Genomic DNA, 8,502 nt, shown 5'->3' on the forward strand with positions numbered 1-8,502 from the left:
CACATAAAAGAGAGTCTCTACCCTGAAGAATTTACAATCTAAATGGATAAGACAAGGAATAAGTGGAAATAAAATAAGTATCACTATCCCCATTTTATAGATAAACAGGCTCGGTGACTTTCCTAATGTTGCACAGGGAGAATCTGAGATGGAGGAATAGAACCATGAGATCCAGTCCAGTGCCTTAACCACACGGCTGATCTTCCTTTTTTGCATTATGTAGCGTTCCTAGGCACTGTCAAACAGTTGCTTTATTTCACCCCAGCAGTGCTCAGTCACATATTAGAAGCACCTTTTTGCTTGGAATCCTTTGCAAATGTGCCCTAGAACAGGGGTGGGCAAACTTTTTGGCCCGAAGGCCACATCAGGGTGTGAAACTGTATGGAGGGCCGGGTAGGGAAGGTTGTGCCCCCCCAAACAGCCTGGCCCCCACCCCCATCTGACCCCTCCCACTTTCCGCCCCCTGACTGCCCCCCTCAGATCCTCCCACCATCCAACCCCCCCCCACTCCTTGTCCCCTGACTGCACACAACCCTGGGACCCCCGCCCCAACTGCCCCCTGGAACTCCACCCCCTATCCAACCCTCCCTATTCCCCCCCCTGCTCTCCGAACCTCTGCCCCATCCAACTTCCCCCTGCTTCTTGTCCCCTGACTGCCCCCCAGGACCCCCTGCCCCATATCCAACCCCCCGGCCCCTTTACCATGCCGCTTAGAGCAGCATGTCTCCTCCTGGCCGGAGCCAAACACACTGCCGCACTGCCCTGCATGAGTGCGTGGCCCTGCTGCCCAGAGCGCTGCCTGCGCGGCGGCATAGCTGCAGGGGAGGGGGAACAGTAGGGGAGGGGCCGGGTGCTAGCCTCCCCGGCCAGGAGCTCAGCGGCCAGGCAGGATGGTCCCGTGGGCCGTAGTTTGCCCACCTCTGCCGTAGAAGGTACCCTGCAGTGGTACTTCACGTGAAGTGCCAGAGCAGATAGGTAAAGGATTCTGAGGCACACCTGTGATCTCCCTATCATGTCTAAGGAGAAATAGGGATACCTCTTCAGTGGGAGACTGCCACACAATTAGAAACTGCAGCCAGAGAAGTGCATTTTGGGACTAATGGCTCTTTGTAGAAGTATTGTCCTAGATGGCTGCCTACTTAGCCTGTACTTACAAATCACTCGCTTGCTTAAGAGGTCAGGCATTTCAGAAACAGCCTTAGCCAAAGTGAGGTTAGTTCTCAGAAGAACTTCTCTCAGACTTGCTCACTGAGTGTACCTTGTCATTAAAAAAGAATCAAGGAGAGGCTGATTAAATGCACCAGAGAGAAACAAAACTTTCCATTCCCTTGCTTTTTCCTTGACACGTTGTACTTTCTTTGGAACTTACCAGTATAGCAGTCAACAGAATCACAGGGTCCTGGATTCTTTTTTTAACACCGGAGTCATGGTTCACTGGTCAGAATGTATATGGAATTAGCCACTGATGTGGAGCAATGGAAAAGATTAATTTTTAGAACTGAAAAATTTGTGTCCATTTGCAGTCTTGTTAGGAAAGCTCTATCAGTATGGTCTTCTTTTTACTACAAAACAAACCACAAAAGCTATCACAGCACAGTACAGCTCAAATAAAGTCAAAAGCATCATATTGGTGCTTAGATACCGGGGGGGGGGGGGGAATCTTTGAACGTGTGAGTTTGCAAACAGTCTTTCCACATTAATTTGAGCAGGGGTTTGGACTAGGTGACCTCCTGCGGTCCCTTCCAACCCTGATATTCTGTATATTTTTTTCTAATGCAATTTCCAACTGAGTGTTTGGGGGCAGACTTCACAATCATTGCACAAGCAACTTACAACAGAATGAGCAACCAGCTATTATTTAAGTTGTTCCATTTTTCCAAAGTTCCACTTCATTCAGCCTTACCTGAGAACTGTAACTATTAATACAGCATATTGCTGAAGATTACATTGCATCAGCCTGGCAACATTGTTGTGAAAAATGTATTTGCCCAGGCACAAAATCTACTTGCCCATTACTATGAAGATAATGACAAAAAATGGATAATATTTTACTCACCCCCCCCCAAAAAAAAATTACTGTTGGAGAGAAAGAGACAGGATTTTACAAGGCTGCATTCTCTATTACCTAGCTACCTTAGAGTTTTATACTGTTGCCAATCACTGTAATGTCTGAGAAACTTCCACGTAAAATGAATAGCAAAGTCCTTAGTGGATTTCATGGAGTCTCTGGCATTTCTCCCATTTTGGGGAAAAAGCTCTGGTCAAGTTAGGTGGTGGTGGTTCTTGTTTTATGGGTATGAGTTTGTTACAAAAGCTGAAAAATAGGCACCTGTATTTGCTAATACTTAGTGATATTCTGGCTGCACATGAAGCATGTGTGAAAAATCTCAACCAGGGTGGGGAGTGTGGAATAGAATTGTTCTGCCCCAAGCTGATTCTCCCTAAACTCATGCAGAGATTGTTATTTTTTTGTGACTGGAGACCCAGTGGGATGGGGTCTAGTGCTGAGTCTGTGTGAATCATGGAAAGCAGATGCCTCCTACACTCCTGTCCTATGCCGATTACTCCTGCTCTTGGAAAAAATAATCTGTGCATGGGAGGGGATTCATGAAATATCAGAGAAATTAAATCTGTAGCAGAGTAGATAATGATCAATACAATGCTAAAGGGAATAGACAGGAGAGATGCTACAGGACTCTAAAACAGTGCCAAATACAACAATAAAGGGCCATACACTCATCGATTGAAGAGTCAGATATTAAGGAAATTTGCTTGGAATTTATTAACCAGAAAGTATTGGAATAAACCACCAATGCAGCAAAAGTAGGAGACAGTGTAAATAATTTAAAACAAAGATATAGACCTGTATTTTAAGAGGAGGGAGAATGTATCCTAAATTCTGGCTAGTGTGAGGGAAATGCTGGTGTAACAATCCCCCAAGTAAGAGCTGATAAAACAGTACCTATATTTTGGCTGAGAATAGTCCTTTGAATAACTCCCCATCCCGTCCCTTAGAGGAATAATGGGAGGGGGAGCTGTGCATAAGAGGCCATGACTGAGATAAAAGACATATGCAGGTAAATGTATGGGCGGCCAAGTCCCCAAAACTGGACCTGCCCAATATCAACTGTGCATGACTCTTGTCACAGAGGGTGAGCAGAATGGCCTTATTTATAGAGCCCTGCAAATCCGCAGATATGAATATCCGTGGATCATTTTTGTTGATCGTGGATCGAATGCAGATACAAATTTTGTATCCGCACAGGGCTCTACTTATTAAAGAATCACCATAGATACATTGTACCCACTGGCATTGGGCTGTTGGGTGGGCACTTATGCACTGAGGCAGAGGTTCTCAACCTTTTTCTTTCTGAGGCCCTCCCCAACATGCTGTAAAAACTTCATGGCCTACCTGTGCCACAGTAACTGGTTTTCTGCATATACAAGCCAGGGCCTGCGATAGGGGGTAGCAAGCAGGGCAATTACCTGGGCCCCATGCCACAGGGGCCCCCATGAAGTTACATTGCTCAGGCTTCAGCCCCGGGAGATGGGGCTCAGGGACCTGGGCTTCAGCCCCATGCGGCGGGGATTTGGCTTTCTGCCCTGGGCCTTAGTGAGTCTAATGCTGGCCCTGCTTGGAGGCCCCCCTGAAACCTGCTCAAGGCCCCCTAGGGGTCCCTGGAGTCCTGGTTGAAAACCACTGCACTGAGGGACCTAATCAGAAGGTACTTCAACACATGCCTAACTTTAAGCATAGGAGTAGTCCCACTGATTTAACACGTGATTAAAGTTAAGCACATGCTTAAGTACATTTCTGAATTGATACCTGTGTCTGCCAGCATTTGGCCCTCTGGGGGTAAGTGCTAACTCAAAGGCAAACATGGATTTTGAAAGGCTTTCTGACTTTTGCCTGCCCTCAAACCTCCTCTGTTCTTTTATAGATATATACTGTAATCTGCTCACAAAACAAGCTAAAGGGTGGGAAAAAGGGGACAGTGCATATTAGACTGTGAAATGCAAAAAGAGGTTTTTTCAAACAGTGTATTCTAAACATCACCCTGAATTCATATGATAATAAACAGTCAATATTGCATTGAAAAGATCTAATTGCCAAGTAACTGTGACAATGGAGAGAAAAGTCTGTCTTTGGACATATTCCCATCTACATTAATTTTTCCCAGGAGCTGGAATAGATTCTACATTGTTAATGGATAATGTTTTCCAGTGCCCTCTCTGATCACTCAGCAACTCCAGTATTCAAAAGAAGCAGACAGAATTCTCAAAGGGAAGCTGGATGTTTGAAAGAATTACACTGAACAATTTAGAACCATGTCCTAAAAAAGAGTTTTGTACATCAAGTTCCTGATACAAGGCTGTCAAATACATTGAGGCCCATTATACAGCAATCTGACCCTTAATAAAATGCACCTCACTCTGAATCCAAATGCTCAACGCCTGTTCCTCCATTCCCAAAGAAACAGAGCTTTACAATGAGCCTACAACATCTGAAAATGAGTAAGTGTGAAGTGAGACTGCACATTGGCCTGTGTCATGCACTTGTTTTTGCCAAGAAGAAGATTGCATTTCATGGTTATTTCAAAATATTGATTTCTGGAATTTGATTTGTGGTGGGGAAAAAGGAGGCGCCAAGCATCTTCTCGTGATGCTTTCCATAGCTGATGGTGCTCAGAAATGGAGGGTGGAGTTGGCACATTGGAATGTACCACTGGATCTGTGGTTTTAGAAAACACTTCTTTATTTGAATAGGGAAAGAACTGCCAGATTCGACTGGTATTTTCACAAGTAACTTGGTACGCACCTCTATTTTGGATACTAAGGATAAGGCAATGTTGTTTGATTTGAGTAAATTTGCAGCAAGGGAAGAAAATACTCCCTTATAGGGGAACTGGGATACCCTCCTCCAGGAAAAGTTTGTTAAACTGACTGCTATTTGGGGCAATCTAATGCATTTCAAAGGCAAAAAATATGCTTATAATATTTATGAGATAAACATCACTGCTAACAGGGATGGTTAAGCAATTTCTGGGAGGGAGGGAGGTTGTTGAATAAACTAAATATAGCGAAATCTTCCATTCTTGTTTTAGATCAAAAACTTTTATGGCACAAGGACAATTTCAAAAACAACAATAGAAACCTCTGGAAAATTTTAGCAAACCCAGCAGGGATATTTTTGTGTTCTAGTCATGGCCTTGTTCTTTGGTTTTATTTATCTGGTTTAATTTCTAGAAGGTCCATCTTCCTGGATCCAGTTCAGAAATAAAAAAATCTGATGAATAAAAACTGGATTTGATGACCCAGAAAAATGAGCCCGTAGCAGAATGTTGTCCTAGAGGACATCCCCTTTAAGTACAGCATGGTCCTGCAGGTGCTCCACCCTCAGCAACCTTGTAATTTTTGCGATAACTCACTCACAGACCAGAATAATTAAAGTCAAACCCTCCTATGTGGGATCTTATTTATTAAGGCCTGGATCACTAAGTGACTTTAGTGTTGCAATGCCCTGTCTCATGGCACCTAACTTTACGGTGCCTAGAAAATCACAGGAAGAACACTGTGATCCACAGAGCCTGAGTTAGGCAGCTAGGCTCACTATAACATGAATGGGGAAAGACAGGTGTCTTCCAATGCAGTCCACAAAAGTCAGCATGCTATGCGGGGAGACTCCTAAGCTAGCCAATGAGATATGCTGATGAGAGGGCTGTGATATAACACCATCCAGATAAGCACCTAAGTCTGGGCTCCACAGAGGCGCCTAGCTATGCTACAAAGAGTCCTGTGGCACCTTATAGACTAACAGAAGTATTGGAGCATAAGCTTTCGTGGGTGAATACCCGCTTCATCAGGCGTCTGATGAAGTGGGTATTCACCCACGAAACCTTATGCTCCAATACTTCTGTTAGTCTATAAGGTGGCACAGGACTCTTTGTCGCTTTTTACAGATCCAGACTAACATGGCTACCCCTCTGATACTAGCTGTGCTAGAGATCCATGAATGGGAACCTGTCTCATGGAGTCAGGCAGGTGCTGTGACATTCCCCAGGGTACAATCTGGACTGTTGAACAGCTGTGTCCCCTTAATTCTCTATTCTGAGGTGCCTTTTACACTGCTTACAAGTGAATATCAGGAGTCTATCTTATTTGGATTTGCTGAACAGAGCTCATGATATGAAGCAGGAGTGCTGAAACCCCAGAGATACAGTCTTAGGAGGCAGTGAGGTCACGTGGCCTACCCTGAAGGAATGGGGAGAACCCTTGAGGGCTCAGGCACATTGAAGGGGGTCGTCCAAGAGACTGTTCCAAAGCTGGGGGCATAGCACCAATCCTATGGATGCATGATAGTAGAGCACTCACCTGGGATGTGGGAGACCCAGGTTCAATTCCTTCCTCTCTGTCAGAGGTGGAAGAAGGATTTCAACGGTGGTTTTCCATCTTTCATGAGAGTACTCTAACCACTGAGGTATGGGATAATCTGATGTGGGCTCCCTCAGTTGCTCCTGTTGAAACTGTTCTACTGTGGATAAATAATGAAAAAGTGATTGGACCAGGGGGACTAGAACCTGGGACTCCCACTTCTCAGGGGGGCCCTAATCACTGGACTTCAGTCATTCTCCCTTTCTCTCTCTGGTCTAATGAATATTTAAGTATTTATCTAGAGTGGACCAAATACCAGATCAGGCTCTGTACATGACGGACTAATGCCTATATTCCCCCAGTTTGCAAAATGATCTGGGGCTTAGGCAGGTTATAGGTGTCCAGACACCTGGATAGAGGTAGCAGTGTGCATACTCGGAAGCAGAAATTAAAGACTGATCTATACCTAAAATTTAGGTTGACCTAGCTACACGACTCAGTGGCATGAAAAATTCACACCTGAGAAGTAGGTAAGCCAACACCAGTAGGTCAATGGAAGAATTCTTCCATCAACCTAGCTGCCACCTCTCAAAAGGGTGGATTTACTACAGCAATGGAAAAACCCTTTCTGTCACTGCAGCAACTGCCTACAGTGCACTAGCGGGGTGTAGCTGCAGCTGTGCTGCTGTAGCGGTTGTAGTGTAGACATACCCTTACGTGCCAAGCAAACTTTTACCCTGAAAACTTAGGTGCCAAATGTGTTTAGGTGCCTACAGGTTTCAGTAGGAGTTTTGTGGATCACAGTGGAGCCTAAAACTATCACTCAAGTACCTGAACCCAAGATTTACACACCTAAGTATCTTTGTGGATCAGGACCTAAATCTTTTCAGATTATATTGTTTGGCTCCTCAGTCCCAAACCCTTCTCCTGGGTTCAGGAAACCAACAGCCCTCTGCTCTGTGATTAACACCAACTTCCCCCAACCCAACACTAGCTAGGTTCTAGCCCTGCTTCACAGAGCCCCCCTTTCACTTGATTCAGGGGGCCCACAGCCATCATGGGGAGTGTGAAAAACAACACAGCATCAAGCAGGTATTCTCCCTTCTCCCTACAAACTGTTTCCTCTCCTCTCTGGAGGCTTTTCTTTTATTACTGGTTATTATTGATTTAACCCTAGTAACTTTTCCCACCTAGGGAGGAGAGCTGAAAGTGAGTCACAGATTGGCTGGGCCCATTATTTCTTAAAGGGGCCAGTCACCCTGTGACATCACCAGTCATTAGTCAAAAGTCCTGTCTCTCTGCTACAGTAGACTGTGGAAGGACTTGAAGTTGTCACAAACACAGTTGCTGCTAAGAGTTTCCTTAATGAGTGTGAACAAGGGATTTTATCACCTGAAATTTTTACTATAAACTATAGTAAGGCTTGTCTAGGATAATTCTCTGGACAAAAAATCCCTGTTTACATTAAAAACTTGCTATAGGAACAACTATGCATGAGTTTCTTTTGTTCTTATGCCCCAGATCCTGCGATTTGATCCATGGGGGCAGACTGCTGTGTTCAGTACAGTTGCCAGGTGTACAGTTTTTGACCGGAACACCTCGTCAAAAAGGTAGCTCCGATCAGCACCGCTGACTGGCCCATTAAAAGTCTGGTCGGCGGGGTCCCAGGGCTAAAACAGGCTCCCTGCCTTCCCTGGCTCCGCGCAGCTCTCGGAAGTGGCCAGCATGTCCCTGCAGCCCCTAGGTAGAGGGACTGCCAGGGAGGCTCCGTGTGCTGCCTCTGGCCCAAGCGCTGGCTCCACAGCTTTTATTGGCCAGGAACCACAGCCAATGGGAGCTGTGGGGGAAGCGCCTGTGGACGGCGGCAGCGTGCAGAGCCACCTGGCCGTGCCTCTGCCTAGGGGCAACAGGGACATGCTGGCCGCTTCCAGGACCTGCCTGAGATAAGCGCTGCCCAGAGCCTGCACCTCTTAAACCTCTTGCTCCAGCCTACAGCCCCCTCATTTCTGGCCCCACCCTGGAGTTCACACCCCCAGCTGGAGCCCTCATCCCCTCCTGCACCTCAACCCCCTGCTCCAGCCCAGTGAAAATGAGCGAGTGAGTGAGGGTGGGGGAGAGCGAGCGACAGAG

Source organism: Malaclemys terrapin, chromosome 19, assembly GCF_027887155.1.
Source record: "Malaclemys terrapin pileata isolate rMalTer1 chromosome 19, rMalTer1.hap1, whole genome shotgun sequence".
In the NCBI taxonomy this organism is placed as follows: domain Eukaryota; kingdom Metazoa; phylum Chordata; order Testudines; family Emydidae; genus Malaclemys; species Malaclemys terrapin.